Source organism: Protopterus annectens, chromosome 16.part0, assembly GCF_019279795.1.
Source record: "Protopterus annectens isolate FY-2018-M chromosome 16.part0, PAN1.0, whole genome shotgun sequence".
In the NCBI taxonomy this organism is placed as follows: domain Eukaryota; kingdom Metazoa; phylum Chordata; order Ceratodontiformes; family Protopteridae; genus Protopterus; species Protopterus annectens.
The window spans coordinates 852,812,767-852,835,836 of NC_056750.1; positions in this window are offsets into that span (position 1 = coordinate 852,812,767).

Here is a 23,070-nt window from a genome sequence, read left to right on the forward strand (position 1 = left end):
CTCAACTTCCACAACAAGTTTTGAATGTGATTTTGGAAGCTAGAAGGCCTAGTACAAGGAAAGTGTACGCAGATAAATGGAAGAGATTTTTATTTTGGAGTGCAGCTAAGGATTTGGATGTTTCTGAGCCTGATTTAAGTGTGGCTCTTCAATATCTCACTGAGTTATTGGACAAAGGTTTGTCCTTCTCTTCTATTAAGATTCATGCTGCAGCAATTTCAGCTCACTACGACTGTGACCCACCATTGTTTTCTCATCCTTTGTTCAAGCAATTTCTTAGAGGGGCAAAGAATATAAGACCCCCACGAAGGGCTCCTACTCCTGCTTGGGATCTCAATTTTGTGTTGGAGAAACTCACTCTACAACCTTTTGAGCCTGCAGCTACTGCCGAGTTGAAATATTTGTCATGGAAGACTGCTTTTTTGTTGGCCATTACCTCTGCAAGAAGGGTTTCTGAATTGCAGGCCCTTATGGCAGTTGAGCCTTTCTTAATTTTCCATAAGGATAGGGTATCTTTACGTACTAATCCGTCCTTTATGCCTAAAGTGGTTTCTAGTGTGGCTTTAAACCAAACTATTCATTTGCCTACTTTTTATGCAAATCCCCAAACTAAAGGGGAAAAGATTTTGCACACTTTAGATGTACACAGGCAGTTGCGATATTATTTGGACAGAACTAAAGGGTTCAGACAATCTCAGCAGTTATTAGTTTCTTTTGCTTTGTGCTCTCAGGGCAAGCCCGTGTCAAAACAAACTATTTCTAAGTGGATTGGGTTTTGCATTGCTTTCTGTTATTCCCATCATGGCAAAGAGATTCCAGCTGGGATTAGGCCGCATTCCACTAGGGCTACTGCCACTTCAACAGCTTTTTTGAGGGGTGGCTACTAAGGATATTTTGGAGGCAGCCACTTGGAGTTCAGTGCATACCTTCTCTAGGCATTACCACCTTCCACTGTACTCTAAATCCAGGGCTGGTTTTGCCACTGCTGTGTTGCAGGGCATTTTGGCAGCTCCTGCTTCATTATAGTTTAGCCATCCTCCCTTACCTCTGCTTTGGGATTCTACCCAAGTGTTAGGACTGCAGCAATGTGAGATGAAGAACATAGTACAGTTTTGTACCTACCATAAATGTAGATGTTCGAAGATCCACATTGCTGCAGTCCAATTTACCCTCCCTCCTTCCCCTCTGTAGTTTGAGGTGGTTGTGTGGGTTGGGTTATCCATCTGAGGTATAATTGTATAATTGTATAATTGTATATATTGTATATATTGTACACATTTTTGGTGTTAGGCTGGTTGGTTGTTTAGTTGTTGTCTATGGGTTTTGACCTTTCTTTTTAGGGTCTTCTGACATCTGGGGCAAGAAAAGACTGAGGATATGACGTCGGTCATGCGCATTTGTACCCTGACGTTCTGATGTCAGTCAAATGCGCCTTGACCGACGTCAGCCTTATACTCTGATATTCGGGCCGACCGAGGGACAGCGGACTACCCAAGTGTTAGGACTGCAGCAATGTGGATCTTCGAACATCTACATTTATGGTAGGTACAAAACTGTACTATTCTCATGTACTTGGGCAAAGTGCTAAGGGCTTGTTCCCTCACCAAAAGGTCTGGCAGCCCATTCAAAAGTGGTGACCTGACACCCACTCACCCATCTTTGAAAAATAAGTGCTTAACTCAGCAATATATTCACACACACTTTCATCTGCCTTGCGTCTATGCTCACAAAACTTTTTCCTGTAAGCTTCAGGTGTTAACTTAAAACACTCTAATGAACATTTTTTTTACTGTAGTATAACTTAGGCAATCATTATCAGATCATTTAGAAACAGCAGTTACAAGAGGACCAAGACAGTTATCTTCAAAAATGGGGATGTTATTTCCTGGTGGACCATAAGATTCTGCCACCAGGGTACAATATGTTTCGACTAGACCATACCACTAGTAAGGGTGGCGGGGTAGCCATACTTTACAAGCCTATCCTGTCAGCATAGACACTCAACAATCACCCCAGTTCAATAATGCTGAAATTCTTATCTCAAAACTACAAATTAATAAACAAAAATGTAAACATCGTCTGTGTCTACATTTCCCCAGGGAGGAACACAGATACCTTAGAAAGCTTCTTATATCTAGTTATCCAATAGCTACCCCCAAGAAACAATTGTTCTTGGGGATTTCAACATTGACTGGAACACTTGCTGTTGTGAAACCCTCACAACCCACATAAACCTCTGTGGATTTACTCAAATCATAAACTCCCCCCACCAGGGCAGGAAAACCCAATAATAAGGAAAGTACCCTTGACTGGATACTCGTCAATACCCATCAGGCACTTCGCCTGATGACCTAAGTGACCACTGTCTCACCTATGTAATCAAGCTCAAAGTAGATTGTTCCTACCAACCCACGTATAGAACATTAAGAAACAACAAGAATTTTGTTCTCACCAAGTTTCAAAATGAACTTAAGGCATGCAACTGGTCAGTACTAAAATGTTTCTCCCTAGATGAAGCAGTAGCATACTTTAACACCAAATTCCTTGCTATTCTTAACTCCCATGCTCCCAGCCGCTCTATTAGAACCAAAGTTAATATTGCACCATGGCTTTCTAAAGATACCAAAACCAAAATTTCACTCGGAAACAAAGCATGGGCCGCCTTCCGAAAAACAAAAACCCCACTTGATCAACTAAGATTCAGACAGCTAAGGAATGATGGCAAAAAATCCATAACCTTTGACAAAAAGAACCACTACTACCACCTACTGCAAAAACACCAAAACAAACCTCAAAAACTCTGGGCAGGAATAAACAAACTACTCCATCCAGGCCAAACCACCACTCCACCCCCTTCAGCTTCCCAACAAAAATCCCCAGTAGACGTTGCTAATAACTTCAACAGCTTCTTCACAGAGACTATCCAGTCAGCTCTCTCCCAATTGCTCTAATTCTAATGCACCCACACCTAGTATCCAAACATACTTTACCTTCCAACCTGTTCCTACTCAACTTATTCATGCCCTACTTAAGAAACTAAGACCCACCACCCTGGCTGCCGACTTCCTCCCAGCAGACTATCTGCAAAAGGCTGATGAGACACCATAGCATACCCCACCTCAGTCTTGATCAACAATTGATCAACAGAGCTATATCTGAAGCTACTGTGCCCACTATATGGAAAATCTCCCACATCATACTTCTCCATAAAGGAGGCAGTTCCACTGAACTGTCAAAGTTTAGACCCATAGCTATTCTGTCACTTCTAGCTAAAATAGTGGAGAAGTGTGTACACATACAGCTCATGCACTACCTCACACAGAACAAGCTGCTGTCCAACTTTCAGCATGGCTTTAAGCCACACCACAGTACTACTTCTGGCCTCCTCTCTTTCTCTAACATCATTAACCACAACCGCAATAATAACCAACTATCCTCAGCCCCTTTTTAGATCTGTCCAAGGCTTTTGACATGGTTGACCACAAAATGCTTAAAAATACCTCGAAGGCCTTCTCTTTAAATAACCATGCACTCCAATAGTTTTAATCCTACCTGCAGGGTAGGCAACATGCAGTCCTATGGCAGGACAAGCTATCATCTTGCCTACCCATCACATTAGGAGTCCCCCAGGGCTCGATACTAGGACCCCTTCTTTTCTCCATCAACTACCTGCATTCAATATGCAGATGACTCCACCTTGATTTGTTCTGACACCTCGCCAGCTACTTTATTCACATTAACCCAAAATACCTTCAGTACAGTGGAAAAACGTCTCTCCAGTCAACATCTAATCCTAAACCCCAACAAAACCAAGCTGCTCCTCTTCTCCCCCACATGCAGGACCTCCATGCCATCCTTCAACATAACTGCTAACAATGGTACTGTCATCTCCTCAGAAGCCCAAGCTAAACTACTGGGTGTCATAGCTGATAACCTGAAGTTTGATGTGCATATCAATCAAACTGTCAAAACCATTAATAAAAAACTTGGCTCTCTCTACAGAATCGAACCTTTCCTTACCCCATGTGCTAGAACAGAAATTGCCTGTTCCCGTCTACTATCAACTCTTCTCCATGCCTCACCTCTATTCTCCAACTTAAACAAAATAGATCTTGGTAAATTATCATCCTGCTATAACCACATCTCCAGATTTGCTACTGGCACAGCCTGCTGGACATACCATTGTCACAACCTAAATCATCTAGGATGGCTTGAACTGCCTAGCCTACTCCAGTTCAACCAGCTAATAGTGGCACATAAAGTCCTTTGCCAACCAGAAAATACACCTGCACTAAACAATATTATCAGCCCCTGCACCAGCACCCGGCCACTGCGATCATCCACTAGACTCCTAGTTCAAACATACAAGTCCAGCTACTCAGCTGGGGACTCTCTGCCAACTCTGTTGGAAAAACATGGAACAGACTCCCAACTGACTTGACCCTAGAACCGTCACTAACTCAATTCAAAAACAAACTCCAGAAATACTTTGAAACTCATTGATTATGTCCTTACACTAACCCCGACTAGTGACCGCTCTATTACTTAGGTGCCTTGCCTTCAACTACTTGTACCTTTTTTCTACCACACCATTTCAGGAAGGGTCAATTGTGTAACTACTGCTCAATGCATCTTAAACCTGAATGTAATGATGTTCATCGTGTTTCATTGTTGCAGTCATTACTCTTGGGTTATCCTGCTGGCAGGCTACCCTCAGTCGGCCAGAATTCCAAAGTCTAGGTCCAGCATCAGTTGCTGTCGCCTCTTCCCTGACATCAGTGCGCCAGAGGTATAAAAGATGCAGCCGATGTCATTTCTTCAGTCTTTCTTGCCGCGCGGTGCCCGAAGCAAAAGCAGTTCGCAAGTGCCGGTTGGCCGACTCCTGAGATTTTCATATCCGAATTTCAGAACCAAAGTCTTAATTAAAGCTAAGTACCCCGTTGGGGAAACTTTTTTTCTTGCTCCAGACCGATGTCAGAAAAAGTTAACAATTGTATTTCTTGTGGGAAGCAAATACCTCATAAGGATTTTTGCTCTTACTGTATTCCTTGCCTAGGCCCTGATCACAGCATTGCTAGCTGTCGGTTTTGTGCTAGATTTAACCAACGCACTATTAAGCATCGGTTCGATTTTGCATTTCATTACTTTGGCCGAAGATTTAACTATTTAATGCCATCGGACCAGCCAACAACCGGAGTTTACAAAAAACACAAGGACAAGGATAAGTATAGGTATCCGAGGTCCAAAACCGACAACGAGGCCTCTGCTAGGCCAGTCGCCGGTTCTCAGTGAGGCGCTTTCGCAGCCCCTGGCGCCTGCTGCCTCAGAGCCACAGGCCGCTTCTCACTCCCACATGGAGCCGACTGGGCCTCTGGATACTCAAAGTATTGGACACTCGGAAATCATCCCCTCAGATGGGTCTGGAGCCGCTGAGCAGGCATCGGCTTCTGAGGGTGTCTTCAGACCTACACAACTATATATTAAGCCATCTTCAGCTTCAAAGACAAAGACTAAAGCAGCTCTAAAGACAAAGAAACAAGTACAGCATTCTCCTACTCAGACTTCCATGCCTAAAAAACAGATGCTCAAAATGGCCGAAGACCTAATTACTTTGATCAGGGGCTCCCATCCCCCTCTTGATAAGAGGCCTAGGCAAGACAGAGTATGATTATTCTGATCAGGTTTCTATTTCCTCCGATTCCTCTTCTGAACAGGATTACTCCATGCTTCCCTATGAGGATTCTGATGCTGAAGAATCCATTCCTTCAGCCTCTCCTCCTGAGGATTATTCTTTTGGGGAAACCCTGCATACCATGAGGGAGCATTTCCACTGGGAGAGCCAATATTATTCTGAATCTAAGAAAAGGCTCAGAGACTTTCTGCTATTTCCTCAGCACAGACCCCTTGCTATTCCACCTGTTCTAGACATTGTATATGATGTATTTTCAGAGTCAGGCCTGTCCCCTGATTCTTTGCCCCCTGCACCTAAGCCAGACAGATACTACAGGGTCCCGGATTCTCATAAATTCCTATATAAAAACCCCGCTGCTGACCCAGAAACTATTTCTCAGGGTCCCAAAGGGGTTAAAGCTTCCACTGCAAAAAACCCTGTACCCTCTGATAGGGATTCTAGGGCTCTAGACAGATGGGGGGAAAAAGTCTACACTTCTGCTACCCTGGCTGTAAGGGCTTTAAATTGTCAGTTTCATATGCTTAAATATCAGCAATATTTAATGTCACTGCTTAAACAGTAATTGTTGGCAAATACTGAATGTTCAGAGAACAAGGAATTGCAGGATTTATTGCATGCAGCTGAACAAGTGGGAAAGCATACTTAGCAATGTGGTTATGATTCACTGGAGGCCACTTGCAGGGCCGCTGTTACAAGTTCTGTTATTAGAAGGCATGCTTGGTTAAAGGAACAGAATCTGCCTGATCATGTTAAAGCAAAATTATTAGATGCACCATTACAGCATGATACTTTGTTTGGTACTAAAGCAGAAGAGGTGTTAAAAAAATAAAGCAAAATCCATGCAGACAGTCAAGGATTTCTTACAGGTACAGCCACCCAGGTTTAGCAGGAACTGGCCTTCAAAAAATTGGTCCTTTCCAGTGTCAGACAGACCACAAAGAGGCAGATACAGGCGTCCCAGAGGCAGATCTCAGCCCCAAGGCACATACAGGCCTAAACAATGGGGTGCTTACAGGAAACAGTCCCAATGACTTTCCTCTACCAGATCCAATCACTTTTCTTTTGGAAGCCCCCTTAGGGGGAAAACTAGCACTTTTTTCATCACTCTACCAAGGTCAAAAGGTATGCCAGACCTGCCACGCAATCAATGGGCGGAGGCACAAAAACAAATTACAGCCCTCATGGACATGAAGGCCATTCATCAAGTACCACAACAAGACCAGCGGCAAGGATTTTACTCGAGACTTTTCTTGGTGCCCAGAAAGGACAAAACCTGGAGACCAATACTGGACCTCTCTTTACTAAATACGTTTCTGGAAGTTCCAAAATTCAAGATGTTGACTTTGCCGCAGCTACTGCCCATGTTGGGCAAGAAGGCTTGGCTCGTAACTTTGGACCTAAAAGAGGCATACCTGCATGTCCCAATCAGACAATCTTGCAGAAGATACCTCATATTCATAGCTGGCTCAATGCATTACCCAATTCTCTGCACTGCCCTTTGGCTTATCTACTGCTCCCAGGGTCTTCACAAATGCCTGGCACCAGTAATTGTGTTTTGCAGACAAAAAGGAATTCAAATATATCCCTACTTGGACGACTGCCTAATTCAAGCAGAACAAAGACATTCTTCTAAAGCATCTGGCGTTTGTAAAAAGATTATTAATTAGCCTAGGGTACACAGTAAACGAAAAGAAATCAAAACTAGTGCCCTCTCAAGAGATAATATTCCTGGGTGCAAGCTTAAATACAACTGCCCAGATGGCTTTTCTCACGCCAGACAAACAAAAGCAACTGAATACTTAATTCAAGAAATTGGCAACAAAACCCCACTTATCTGCAAGGAAAATCCTGCAGGCCTTGGGTTTCATGGCATCATGCATTCTACTAATTCCATATGCCAGACTGCATATGAGGAATCTACAATGGTATCTAAAAAGTGTTTGGACTCTGCATTGCCACAGCCTGGAGACAGTAATTGCACTCATTCCCTGCCTGCAACAGGAGTTTTGATGGTGGGCAGAAGCCTGTCACTACAACAAGGGTCTGCCATTCAATTTACCCACAGCCAGACAGACACTGACAACGGATGAATCAGATTATGCCTGCAGGGCCCATATGGCAGGAAAATGTATTCAGAGCACATGGCCTGCAAACCAGATGCATCTTCACATCAATCAGAAAGATATGCTAGCTGTTCAAAATGCCCTGACAGCTTTCAAGGACCTGCTTCATCCAGGACAGTTACTGATAAAGACAGACAACACTATGGTCATGTGGTACATAAACAAGCAAGGAGGTACACACTTTTACCCCCTCTGCAGACAAGCAATGACCTTATGGGACACAGCATTGGCTATTCAAGTTCACCTGCAAGCACAATTCCTGCCAGGAAAAACAAATACTCTGGCAGACGAACTAAGCAGAAACCTCATGGATCCCCACGAATGGAAACTGGATCCACAAGTCTTCAGCATGATAAGGAAATGGGGATGCCCAGACATAGATCTATTTGCCTCCCCTCACAACTGCCAATTGCAGAGATTTTGCACAAGGATTTATCACAAGCAAGCATGGTATGTGGATGCCCCATCCTTCAGCTGGAAAAATCTAACAGTATATGCCTTTCCTCCACTGCCTCTCCTTCCCAGGCTACTCCTAAAGGTCAGACAAGAGAAGCCAAAATTGATACTGATTGCACCAGACTGGTCACGCCAGCACTGGTACCCAGTCCTAAAGAGCTTATCTCAAGGTCCAGCATGGATATTGCCTCATACTTCTCACTTGCTGACCCAACAAAACAATCCGATCCTGCACAGCCACCTCAGGACCTTAAATCTGGCAGCATGGCAGATAATGTAGCCATTCATAACACTCCTCTTTCAAAAGCTGTTATGGATGTTATCTTGGAGGCCAGGAGGCCCAGTACCAGAAAATCTTATGCAGAAAAATGGAAGAGATTCTGTGCTTGGAACAAGGCATTGACTCGTGTGTACCAAATATCCCTCAGATTTTGCAATACCTAACTGAGATGCTGAACAAAGGCCTTTCTTTCTCATCAATTAAGATTCATGCCTCTGCCATCTCAGCCCATTACAATACGGAACCACCTATCTTTTCTCATCCTTTAATAAGGCAGTACCACAGAGGGGGCCAAAAACATTAGGCCTCCAAGGAGAGCACCAATTCCGGCCTGGGACCACAATTATGTTTTGGAAAAACTCATACTGCCTCCTTTCGAGCCAGCATCAACAGCAGATATAAAATTCTTATCCTGGAAAACAGCTCTTCTCCTAGCAATAACCTCCACAAGACGAGTCTCGGAGTTACAAGCACTCATGGCGGTAGAACCTTTCATCATTTTTCATCCATACAGGGTTTCTCTGAGGACAAACCCTACATTTATGCCTAAGGTGGTGTTTAGTGTGGCCCTCAACCAAACCATTCACTTGCCTACCTTTTATCCAAATCCACAGAACAAGGGTGAGAAAATTCTGCATTCTTTGGACATACACAGGCAGTTACGCTTCTACTTGAACAGAACTAAAGCTTTTAGAAAGACTGAGCAACGTTTAGTATCATATGCTGCAGTATCACAAGGAAAGGCTATCTCAAAAGAGACTGTTTCTAAATGGATAGGCCATTGCATCCATTTCTGCTATTCTCAACATGGCAAATCAGTGCCTAAGGGCCTCATTCCACCAGAGCAGCAGCCACTTCAGCAGCCTTCCTCAGAGGAGTACCAACCAAAGATATCTTAGAGGCTGCAACCTGGAGTTCAGTGCACACCTTCACAAAGCACTACCACTTACCTCTTTAGTCTAAGTTCAGGGCAGGCTTCACCACTGCAGTTCTTCAGGGCCTCTTAGCCTCTCCTAATCCTATTTAGCCCAGCCACCCAACCTCCGCTTTGGGATTCAACCCAAGTGTAATGACTGCAACAGTGAAAAACAATGAACATAGTACAGTTGTGTACCTACCATAAATGTAGATGTTCGAGTGTATTCACTGTTGCAGTCAAGGTTACCCACCATCCCCCTTTTCTTTGCTGGGACCTATCTGCACATCTCTGTCATACACAACCTTTTGGTTTATTTGCTTGTAGATGAAGGAAATGATTACCTTAGTGCATGCATTTTTATTGGCATATTTTTCAGCCTACCGATTTGGGGGCACCTGACATCTGGGGCAAGAAAAACTGAAGAAAATGGCGTTGGCTGCATCTTTTATACCCCTGGCGCACTGACGTCAGGGAAGAGGCGACAGCAACCGATGCCGGACCTAGACTTTGGAATTCTGGCAGACCGAGGGTAGCCTGCCAGCAGGATAACACAAGAGTAATGACTGAAACAGTGAATACACTCGAACATCTACATTTATGGTAGGTACACAACTGTACTTTATGCATATATAACTTTGAAAAATAATGTTATGTTTTGTAAAGTGTTTTATAAGTTAGTACTATATGTGCTAAACGCTGGTATTGCTTATGATTGTAATCTGCTTGAAACTAGCATTTACTAAATGTTCAATGTGTATTATTATCTTGGAGCTTTTCTCCCCGGGCCTCTGCTGAAAATGGACATATATCCAGTCGGACTATACCGGTCAACAAATGTAAAATAAATAAATATATAGGGCACCTATACATATGTTTTTATGGTTATTAATTTTTAGGAGCGCCAGAGTTAATTCAGCTGTTGCAAATTGTGGTATAGGCTTGGTATAGAGTGTTACTGTTAGGGAGGATGAGAAAAGTAGGGGCTACTACACCACCAGAGCTGAGAAGGAGGAAGGAGCAGAAGAGACCAACAAAAACAATCCGTGATGCAGGCACTCTCGAGCACTCAAATGTACTGGCAAGCTTGGAGGTATGTTTATGAGTTAAGGTTTGGTCTAATTGAAGGAGAGTTGTAACAGGTGTGACAATTGAGCAAAAAACAATGGGAAAGGACAACAGGCCTTAGAGCTGCAGGGAGCGGGGAAAAGGTATTTAAAGTTGCTTAATACTATGAGTGGGAATATATCGCCACCTAGTGGCATTCCTGAGAAAAGTAACATGCAGAATCTACCTGTAAAGGAGTGAAGTGGTTTGTCAGATTAACATCAGATGCTGGAAGTGCTATTGTTATCTGAAATACTACTTTGGGTAATATCTTAACATCACGTGTTAGATCTACATTGCAATCTTTTTTTCCTTACTTGATTGCATCTAAGCTTAAAAAGAAATTACCTTCTTGATAATTAAGGGGTCCAATCAGCAAACGCAGCTGCAATTTTCTTGAAATTTATATAAACCTGGTGTTAGGGACATCCCTGATGTAAAGATAGCATCTGCTTAAAAAAATATTCTATTTCCACAAAATAATTATTCCGTGTATTGTAGTATAGTACTAACAGTGAATGCTGAGATGTACATAGGAACTAAAATACGCATTTTCTTCCCCAGGGGATCCAAAATATCCCTGCTAATATCAAAAGGGCATATTTAAAATAGTGACAGGGTGGGCTGGTGAAACAAGATAATGTCAGCATGGTGGGTAGTCCTTTGATGAGCAAAGTGAAAGTGGGAAGCCCTGCAACACTAAACTCTTAAAATACAGCAAAAATTAAAAAAAAAAAAAAAAAAAAAGCAAGAAAAGCAACAGGTAGTATTTTTATAGCACAAGCCATGGACTGACAGAGTAAAAAGAAGTTTTCTGGACACGGGATCTTTGACCCTCTCCCCTTAAACTGACCCAGTACTTGGTAAACTATTCTTACTGAACCCTTACAAACTTTAACATGTATGTAAAGAAAGTAGTCCATAGCATGGATACAGCAGCCCTGCCATCTTAATTGGGGTCACCCTTGCTTTCAAGAATTGTGATACTTAACTGCAGCCATGAGGTTGACTCCCAAGGCATTTGATAGGCAATTCCATTTGACTTTTTCCATGAAGTAGTGCATACAGCTGGTCTATTCTTTGAGTTGTTCCAAGCACTGCATACAAAGTTTTATTCCTTTACCCTGGCTCTGCGATGCAGAGGAATAAAGTCCTGACTGCGACCCATATGTCCAGACACCTTTAGCAGCTTGAAAATCTGAAAAAGCCAGGGAGGGGTGTGCAAGTGATATGGCACTTGCATCTCTGTGCTCATCCAGGCAGGAGAGTTATAGTGGTTCATCCCTCTATGGTGAGCTGGTGCTTCCCCAAGAACAAGTCCCTGTGGGAGGGGTGTAAGTGGTCCCACCCAAGCTTGTGTGGTAACCCTTGCACAGCAGTATCAAGGAGTGGACATTGTTTTGTGGAAACAGTCAAGTGGAATAGCTTATCAAATGCCTTGGGACTTAGAAGAACTTAGTGGCCCACCGGTGGTGAGATTTTTAATTTATGAGGCACCGTTGATCTTGGGGCATGTTTTGTTCTCTACCCCCCTTCTCATAGTTACAACCATCTGGTCATTTTTTTCAGCTTGGGTTAAACAAATGTTTGATTTTCACATTTCTAGTTTTACAGCAGATGGATATTCCCTGCACTGGACAAGATGTTTCACGTATATGAGCAAAATGTTGTTAAATTTACTGTTGTTTAACTGAGTGTCCTAGATTGCAGATCATACCACAAGGGTTACAATGTTAAAAGTTCCCAAACGGAATAGAAGAGAATGTGGACTTTTATAACGAACTTGTTAATATGTTTAATAGATGTGGTTTTGAATTAACAAGGTCACTTATTAAATGCAATGAATATTTCATTTCTGGTAAGTTAAAATAAGTCGACAAACTCAATACTAGGATTTAAAATTATTTGTTTTGTAATTTTAAAGAAAAATGAGATTATTTCCATTGTTGGTAAACACTGTAATTTTATTAAAAGCTGCATGAGAGAAAAAAATTAAGGAACATGAAACAATATGAACTTAATAATGTTTACCCTTTAGTTTATAATAAAAATTATAAATAGAATAACAGGTCCTGTTTTTAATAACCCCCACCTAATAGGCAATTTGAAGTAGCACCACTTAATGAGGGTCTTGACTCAGTTTGTGAGGGACTAGATGGTTTTAATGTAACTGACCCTTTAGAGTTTCCACTCCTTCGCAGGACAGAAGGAATTGCACAAGAGACTGCGAGGGGAGTACTGCCACTCTTATGTTCCAGTAGAAGTGATGGAGAGATCTGCAACCAGGTTGAGGGGGAAGACTGAGAGGAAATATAGTCAGATGGACACTAAGTAGGTAGATGTCAAAATGGATGTTTTTTTTTTTTCTCAGAATTTTTTTTGTTTTTTTTTTACATTTTCAACTATACCCATTTGGAAATAAATTGTATATACTTCTCTCTTTTTGAAAAGGGGTTCAAATATGTCCCTAATAGTAATTGTAATACTATTGATTTTACTGTTATAATGGTTGAGTTATAGTTATTTACAATGAAACCATAATTTGGCTTATTATTTTAACCAAAACATCAGGGAACAGAATATCTCATTTGACTTGAAATGGAAGAAGAAAAGTGTTTTTAACCTACCCCTGAACTCTGTTATACAAGTGTTTGAAAAAGCATGGAGAGTGACGTTAGGAGTTTATGCCAGGCAGTTATCAACAAAAACAAGAGTTACAATGTTCCATAAGATGAAAATAATTTGTTGGAAATGTTAACTAATAATAAGAGTATTTGAGTTATGAAGCTTTATAAATGGGGTAGAACAGTTTTATTTAACACAGGCGATTGCTGTGGTGGGATTATGTATCCCATGGGCCTCCATTACAGGAAGTTTAAGGTATCACAAAGTGAAAACACTAGCTTGGCTGAATTTTTCATGCAGTTTTTACTCAGTGGTTTGTCTTTGACTTTTTGTTTAAGTTTAGTTTGGATTTTACTATGGGATTATGTTAAATTTATTAAATAGTGACTGTACATACATTCACGTTCCAAAAATGAAGTACGTATATCTTGTAGAAAAATAGATATGGGTATAGAATATTACTTATTGTGAGGCTGAGTTAGATTTTTGGATTGCATGTTTTCCAGTACAAGCATCCCTGTGTTCTAACTATATTTGGAATTCTCAAAGTCCATAAGAATTGTTTGTGTCTTTCAGCTTTTCCTGGTTAGGGGTCGCCACAGCAGAACTCCGGTCCGCTAATGATTGGCAGTTGATTTTTACGTACCGGCTTGCCAGGCCTGATGCACAACCTTCAACGAAGGTATGCCCATTCACGTATGTCTCCACGCAGAAGACGCTCTAGCTGAGAATCGAACCGGACAGTGTCTTACTGTGAGGCAACAATGCTACCGCAGCAACACCACCGCGGGTCAAAGTCCATAAGGATATAAAACAAAAAACCCCACCCTTTTCGACCCATTGTTTCAGCACAAGGATGTTCGTCATGTTTCACTGTTGCAGTCATTACATTTGGGTTATCTGCCTGCAGGTAGCCCTCAGTCGGCCTGATTAACAAAGTCTTGGGTCCTGCATCAGTTGCTGTCCCTTCTTCCATGACATCAGGTCGTCAGGATTATAAAACATGCAGCCAACGCCATTACATCAGTCTTTCTTGCCGTGCAGTGCCCGAAGCAGAAGCAGTTCGCAATTGCCGGTTGGCCAACTCCTGAAATTTTCATTTTCAATTTTCAGAACTGAAGTCTTCAACTTAAAGCTAAGTACCCCGTTGGGGGAACTTTGTCTTGCTCCTTACCGATGTCATTAAAAGTTAATAATTGCATTACTTGTGGAAAGCAAATGCTCATTAAGATTTTCATTCGTACTGTATTCCTTGCCTAGGCCCTGACCATGACGTACCTTGCTATCGGTTTTGTGCTTTATTTAATCCGCGCACTATCCGTCGTCGTTATATTTCCGCCTCTAAATATTTCGGTTCTCAGTTTAGTTATCCAGAAATGTCATCGGTTAGCCATCTGACTATCGGGATTCTGAAAAAACGCAAAGATAAAGACAGAGACAGGCCGCCGAGGTCCAAAACTGCCGACGATGCTTCTCTTAAGCCAGTCGACAGTTCGCTGGTACTCAGAGGCGCTTTTGCAGCCCCTGATACCCACTATTTCTGATTCGCAGGCCTCTACTGAGACCCATTTGGAGTTCGGTATACTATGAGATGCTTCAACTATGGAACCCGCGGATGTCTCTACCTTGGATGGGTCCGGAGCCACTGTGCAGACACCAACTTCTGAGGGTGTATTCAGGCCTACGGACTTGCATATTAAACCGACACCTCCATCTTCACTTGGGCCTAAATCTCGAACCATGCCTAAAAAACAGATGCCCAGGCCACATGCTTAGGCCTGTATGCCTAAAAAACAAATAAGAATGGCTGAAGATTTAATAACTCTAATCAGGGGTAGCCACCCCCCCCCCTTCTAAGAGGCCTAGGACTGAAGTTGTTTATGAATCTTCTGACCAGGATTCTGTTTTTTCTGATTCTTCTGATGGTCTGGATTTGCCTTTATCTACTTATGAGGATTCTGATGCAGAGGACTCAATTCCCTCTGCTTCCCCTCCAGAGGATTTTTCTTTTGGGGAAAGCTTGCGTACTCTAAGGGAGCATTTCCTTCTTCTGAATCAAAAAAAGAGGCTTTGGGATTTCTTATTACTGCCTCAGCATAGGTATTCCTCCTGTACTAGACATTGCTGATGATGCTTTTTCGGAATCTAGTTTGGCCCCTGATTCCTTGCCTCCTGCTCCCAGAAAACCTGACAGATACTACAGGACTACAGGGTCCCTGAGTCACACAAGTTCCTTTTTAAAAATCCTGTTGCTGATCCAGAGACTATCTCACAGGGGCCCAAGGGCATTACGACTTCTACCGCTAAAAATCCTACCCCTTCTGATAGAGACTCCAGGGCACTGGATAGATGGGATAAGAAGGTTTACACTTCTGCAACCTTGGCCATTAGGGCTTTAAACTGCCAGTTTCATATGTTAAAGTATCAGCAACATGTTATTGGAATGCTTAAACAGAAAATTATTTTGATTCCTGACTGTGTGGAAAATAAAGAATTACAGGATTTAATGTATTCTGCTAAACAAGTTGGAAAACATACTTTGCAATGTGGTTTTGATTCATTAGAGGCCTCTTGCAGGGCTGTTGTTACTGGGTCTGTGCTCAGAAGGCATGCTTGGCTAAAGGAACAATCCTTGCCTGACCTTGTTAAAGCTAAATTGTTGGATGCTCCCTTAAATCAGGACCACCTGTTTGGCAACAAGGCTGAGGAAGTTCTTAAAAAGATGGAAGATAAAGCTAAATCTATGCAAACTGTTAAAGATTTCTTGCAAGTTCAACCTCCAAGATTTAGTAGGCACTGGCCCTCTAAGAATTGGTCCTTTCCAGCCCCTTCCAGGTCTTCTCAAGTCAAACCCAGACACAGCAAAAGCCCCAGGTTTCAGTCCCAGGGCACACACAGGACTAAGCAGTGGGGGGCTTCCATTTCCAAACCTGGGAATGTTAAGACTTCCCCTTTGGTAAATTGTCTCATTGACTTCCGTTTAAAATTTCCAAACACTTATCAACTGACTGCCCCTTTTGGGGGGAAAGATTGCTCTTCATGCAAGGAACTGGGAACTCATTACCCAGGACAAATGGGTTTTAAATGTAGTGTCCCAAGGATACAGATTCCACTTCCACACGTTACCAACACCAAGCGGGTGTCCAGACCTACCCCAAAATCAGTAGGCAGAGGCCCAAAAACAAGTACTTTCTCTCTCAAGCATGGGGGCTATTCAACTGGTACCGGAAGAGGAAAAGGTTTCTACTCTAGGCTTTTCCTGGTACCCAGAAAAGACAAATCATGGCGTCCAATCCTGGACCTGTCTACTCTAAACACCTTTCTGAAGATTCCAAAATTCAAGATGCTGACTCTTCACCAATTGCTTCCTATGCTAGGCAACAATGCCTGGTTGGCAACACTAGATTTAAAAGAAGCATACCTGCACATCCCATTCAGGGAATCTTGCAGAGGATACCTATGCTTCAAAGTGGGCCACACACGCTATAATTTCTCTGCACTGCCCTTTGGCTTATCTGCTGCACCCAGGGTATTCACAAAGTGCCTAGCTCCAGTTATTCCATTTTGCAGGCAAAGAAATATTCAAATATACCCATACCTGGACGATTGTCTAATTCAGGCAGAAAGCCAGGACATACTTTTGAATCATCTGGCCTTTGTACAAAGGGTTCTGACTTGTCTGGGGTACACCATAAACGAAAAGAAATCACACCTAGTACCCTGTCAACAAATTATTTTCCTGGGAGCAAGCTTGAACACAACTTCCCAGATGGCTTACCACATGCCAAAGAAACAAATTCATTTGACAACCTAACCTAATTCAAACATGTGGCCACAAAAACGCTGCTATCTGCAAGACAAATACTGCAAGCCTTTGGGGTTCATGGCCTCCTGCATTCTTCTAATTCTATATGCAAGACTGCATTGAGGAAACTACAGTGGTATCTAAAAAGCCTATGGTGTCAACATTCTCAGGATCTAGAAGCAATGATTCCTATCATACCTTGCCTACACCTAGAATTCCTTTGGTGGGCAGAGGCCTGCCACCAAAACAAGGGTCTACCTTTCACACCACCCCTTGCCGCTCAAACCCTAACAACAGATGCATCGGACTATGCATGGGGGGCTCACCTGGCAGGGAAGTGCATTCAGGGCAAATGGAACCCAAGTCAAATGCACCTGCATATCAGTCAAATAGAAATGTTAGCTGTACAGAATGCTCTGACAGCTTTCAAGGACCACATCCTCCCCGGACAACTTATGGTAAAGACGGACAGCACCACTGTTATGTGATACATAAACAAGCAGGGGGTACACATTCTTACCCCCTCTGCAGACTAGCCATTGCATTGTGGAACACAACCTTGAGCTACCAAGTGAAACTACAAGCTCAATTCCTGCCAGGAAAATTAAATACACTGGCAGACGGACTAAGCAGAAATCTCATGGACCCACATGAGTGGAAACTGGAACCAAGGATTTTCAACATGTTGACAAGCAAATGGGGGAGCCCAGATATAGACCTGTTTGCCTCTCCCCAGAACTACCAATTGGACAAATTTTGCAGAAGGACTCCCCACAAGCAAGCCTGAAAAGTGGATGCTCTGTCCTTCAGCTGGAAAAACCTATCTGTCTATGCTTCCCCCCCTCTGCCTCTGCTTTCCAAAGTACTACTAAAAATCAAACAGGACAAACCAAGGATGATTTTGATTGCTCCAGACTGGCCACGCCAACACTGGTACCCCCTCCTGCGCAGTGTGTCACGGTTATCCCCATGGCACCTACCTCATACTCCCTTCCCTGTTGTCTCAGCAGGAGAACCAGATTCTGCACCCTAAGCCCCTAGCACTGAACCTTGCGGCCTGGCTAATTACATAATCTCTCCTCTACCAACTCTCAGTAAATCGGTGATGGATATCATTTTAGAGGCAAGGAGGCTTAGTACTAGAAAATCTTATGCTGAAAAATGGAAAAGATTCTGTGCTTGGAATCAATCTCAAGGAATGAGCACAGCAGCACCCAATTTACCCCAGAGTTTGCAATACTTAACTGAGATGCTTCACAAGGGCCTGTCTTTTTCCTCCATTAAAATCCACACCTCAGCCATTTTTGCTCATTATGGCACATCACCTCCCCTCTTCTCTCATCCACTGCTCAAGCAGTTCCTCAGAGGGGCCAGAAATTTTAGACCACCCAGGAGAGCTCCAGTCGCAGCGTGGGACCTTAACTTTGTTTTGAAGAAATGCACTCTACCTCCTTTCGAGCCAGCTGCTACTGCAGACTTAAAATTTCTTTCCTGGAAAACAGCTTTCCTTTAGCAATCACTTCAGCTAGAAGGGTATCTGAATTACAGGCCCTTATGGCAGTAGAGCCTTTCATCATCTTTCATGCAGACAGGGTGTCCCTCAGAACCAATCCATCCTTCATGTCCAAGGTGGTATCCAGTGTGGCTCTTAATCAGTCTATTCATTTGCCAGCCTTCTTTCCCAGTCCACAGAACAAAGGGGAATGGATACTGCACTCCTTAGATGTGCACAGACAACTTAGATTCTACTTGGACAGGACTAAACCTCAAAGGAAATCTGAACTGCTGGTTGCATTTGCTACAGGGGCAGAGGGGAAGGCTATTTCAAAGCAAACCATTTCTAAGTGGGTAGGCCATTGCATTCATTTCTGCTATAAGCACCATGAAAAACCTATCCCCCAAGGGATCAGACTTCACTCCACCAGGGCTGCATCTACCTCTACAGCCTTTCTCAGAGGCATCCTTACCAGAGACATCCTAGAAGCTGCTACCTGGAGTTCTGTGCATACTTTCACCAAGCATTATCATTTACCAATTTTCTCTAAATCTAGAGCTGGCTTTGCCACTGCAGTCTTGCAGGGCCTTATAGCCGCTCCTAATGCTATTTAGTTCCATCCTCCCAACCATAGCTTTGGGAATCTATCCAAATGTAATGACTGCAACAGTGAAACATGAAGAACATAGTACAGTTGTTACACTTACCATAAATGTAGATATTCGAGTGTATTCACTGTTGCAGTCCTAGTTACCCTCCCACCAGCCCCCTGACTTCTTTTGGCTATACCTCTACACTCCTTTACTATGCTTAAAAGCCTTTTTGGTGTATTTGCTTTTTTGTTGGAGGTATATCATTGTACTTTATATTTAATTCTTCCCCATTAGGGGGGCACCTAGGGCAAGAAAAACTGATGTAATGGCATCGGCTGCATGTTTTATACCCCTGACGACCTGAAGTCATGGAAGATGGGACAGCAACTGAGACAGGACCCAAGACTTTGTTAATCAGGCAGACTGAGGGCAACCTGCCAGCAGATTACCCAAATGCAATAACTGCAACATTGAATACACTTAAACATCTACATTTATGGTAAGTGTACACAACTGTACTTTCTGAAACCTCTCATTTAGCCATATACATAGACAGCTAAATCCAATTTCTGAGATATTTTAACAGCTGTTAAAAGACTTTTGGGAGCTGTTAGAGAGATTGGCAGGGATATGTGAGGAAGCAAAGTATTTTTCTGACTGTTGCTGTAGTCAGTTTATTTACATGTATCCCACAAGATAATTGGGTTAGATTATTTTCATGACTCATTATTGGAATGTGCGTTTTTGAAAAATGACAAGGTTAATTTGTTGGTATACATGATGGGGCTGGTGTTGAAAAATGATACAATGTTCGTGTTACACTGCTGCAGTCATTACACTTGGGTTATCCTGCTGTCAGGCGGCTCCCCAGTCGGCCTCAGTTCCAAAGTCTTGGTCCAGCGTCGGTTGCTGTCACCTCCTCCCTGACGTCAGTGCGACAGGAGTATATAAGATGCAGCTGACGCCATTTTCTTCAGTCTTTCTTGCCGCGCAGTGCCCGAAGCAAAAGCAGTTCACAAGTGCCGGTCGGCCGACTCCTGAGATATTCATTCCGAATCCAGAACCGAAGTCTTCTACAAAGCTAAGTACCCCGTTGGGGAAGCTTTTTCTTACCTCAGACCGATGTCAGTAAAAGTTAATAACTGTATTTCTTGTGGGAAGCAAATACCTCTTAAGGATTTCCATTCCTATTGTATCCCATGCCTAGGCCCAGACCACGACATCACTGGTTGTCGGTTTTGTGCTAGGTTTAACAAGTGCACTATTAAATGTCTGTTTGATTTTGCCCGACATTATTTTGGCATAAAATTCAATTACACCATGCCGTCGGAACTTCCGACGACTGGAATACATAAAAAGTGCAAAGACAAGGACAGGCATCAGAGGCCTAAAACTGACGACGAAGCCTCTTCTAGGCCGGTTCTCCGGTTTTCAGCGAGGTGACTTCGCAGCCCCTGACGACCACTTCTGTAGAACCACAGGCCGCCTCCGACTCCCACGTGGAGATGGCTGGGCCTTCGGACGCACAAGTTTTTCAGCCTACCAAAACCAACCCTACAGAGGGATCCAGAGTAGCGAGCAACACGCAGCTTCAGAGGGTGTCTTCAGACCTACTCAGTTAAGCATTAAACCCTCTGCTAAGTCTAAGCCTCCTTTAAAAACTAAGAAAAAAACACAGCATTCTCCAGGACAGGCCTCCATGCCTAAGAAACAAATGCTCAAAATGGCCGAAGACCTAATCACTCTGATCAGGGGTCCCATCCCCCTCCTGATAAAAGGCCTAGATAGGATGCAGACTATGACTCATCCGACTAGGTGTCCATTTCTTCAGATTCATCCTCAGACCTAGGATATTCTTTACCCCCTTATGAGGATTCCGAGGCTGAGGAATCAATTCCATCAGCCTCTCCGCCTGAGGATTACTCCTTTGGGGAAACCTTACATACCACGAGGGAGCATTTCCATTGGGAAGGCCAAGACTATTCATAATCCAAGAAAAGGCTTCCTTTTATTACCTCAACACAGACCCCTTGCTATTCCACGAGTGTTAGATATTGTGGATGATGTGTATACTGAATCCAGCTTAAATCCTGATTCCTTACCTCCAGCCCCAGTTAAACCTGACATATATACTACAGAGTCCCTGACTCGCACAAATTTCTGTATAAAAGCCCTGTTGCTGACCCTGAAACTATTTCTCAGGGACCCAAAGGGGTTAAGGCCTCATCAGCAAAGAATCCAGTTCCCTCCGACAGAGATTCCAGAGCATTAGACAGATGGGGAAAGAAAGTATATATGTCTGCAACTTTAGCAATGAGAGCCTTAAATTGCCAGTTTCACATGCTAAAATATCAGCAATTTTTGATGTCTCAGTTGAAACAAAAAAATGCTTCCAGATTCAGATCCTCCTAACTTTAAAGAAATGCAGGATTTATTGCATGCTGCTGAACAAGTGGGAAAACATACTTTGCAATGTGGTTTTGATTCTTTAGAGGCCTCCTGTAGAGCAGCAGTTACAGCCTCTGTCATTAGAAGACATAATTGGTTAAAAGAACATACGTTACCAGATCATGTTAAAGCAAAATTATTGGATGCACCTTTGCAGCAGGATGTGTTATTTGGAGTTGAGGCAGAAGAGGTATTAAAGAAAATGGAGGATAAGGCAAAATCTATGCAAACAGTGAAGGATTTCTTACAGGTTCAGCCTCCTCGATTTAGCAGAAATTGACCAGCAAAGAATTGGTCCTTTCCAGTTACAGACAGACCTCAAAGGGGCAGATACAGACGTCCAAGAGGTAGAGGTCAACCACAAGGTCCTTACAGGCCTTGACAATGGGGTGCATCAGGCCAGAAAGAAGGGGAAGACAGGCCCAACCATATAAAAAGCAGCCCCAATGACTTCCCACTACAGCTGCCAAACAGCTCTCTCTTGGCAGCCCCCTTGAGAGGAAAACTGGCACTTTTCTATCACAATTGACATATGATCACCAAAGACAAATGGGTTCTCAATATTGTATCTCAAGGTTACAGGTTCCACTTTCACATTCTGCCAAGGTTAAAAGGAATGCCAAATCTGCCACCAAATCAATGGGCAGAGGCTCAAAAGCAAATTACAGCACTCATGGACATGAGAGCTATTCAAAAGGTACCACCACAGGAACAAGGACTAGGATTTTACTCAAGACTCTTTCTGGTTCCCAGAAAAGACCAAGCCTGGAGGGCCCATTCTGGATCTTTCTTCTCTAAACACTTACCTGGATGTTCCGAAATTCAAAATGTTGACATTACAGCAGCTTCTTCCCATGCTGGGCAAGCAAGCTTGGCTCATGACCTTGGACCTCAAGGAGGCATACCTGCATGTCCCTGTCAGACAAAACTGCAGAAGATACCTCAGATTCATAGCTGGTTCAATGCACTATCAATTCTCTGCACTGCCCTTTGGCTTATCTACTGTGCCCAGGGTCTTAACAAAGTGCCTGGCACCAGTGATTGCGTTTTGCAGACCGAAAGGAATTCAGATTTATCCGTACCTGGACGACTGCCTGATTCAAACAGAGAGCAAGGACATTCTTTTAAAGCATCTGACATTTGTAAAAAAGTTAAGTTGCCTGGGGTAAACAGTAAACGAAAAGAAATCAAAACTAGTGCCCTCACAAGAGATAATATTCCTGGGTGCCAGCTTGAACACAACAGCCCAGATGGCTTGTCTCACGCCAGACAAGCAAGGACAACTGGCTCAATACTTTCAATTGATGGCAACAAAGACCCAACTCCTTGCAAGAAAAATTCTGCAGACCTTGGGTTAAATGGCATCTTGCATACTACTAATTCCCTATGCCAGACTGCATATGAGGAAACTACAATGGTACCTAAAGAGTGTATGGTCTCAACACTGTCAAAGTTTGGAAACAGTTACACCACTAATTCCTTGCCTTCAACAGGAGTTTCAGTGGTGGGCTCAAGCTCGTCACCTCAACA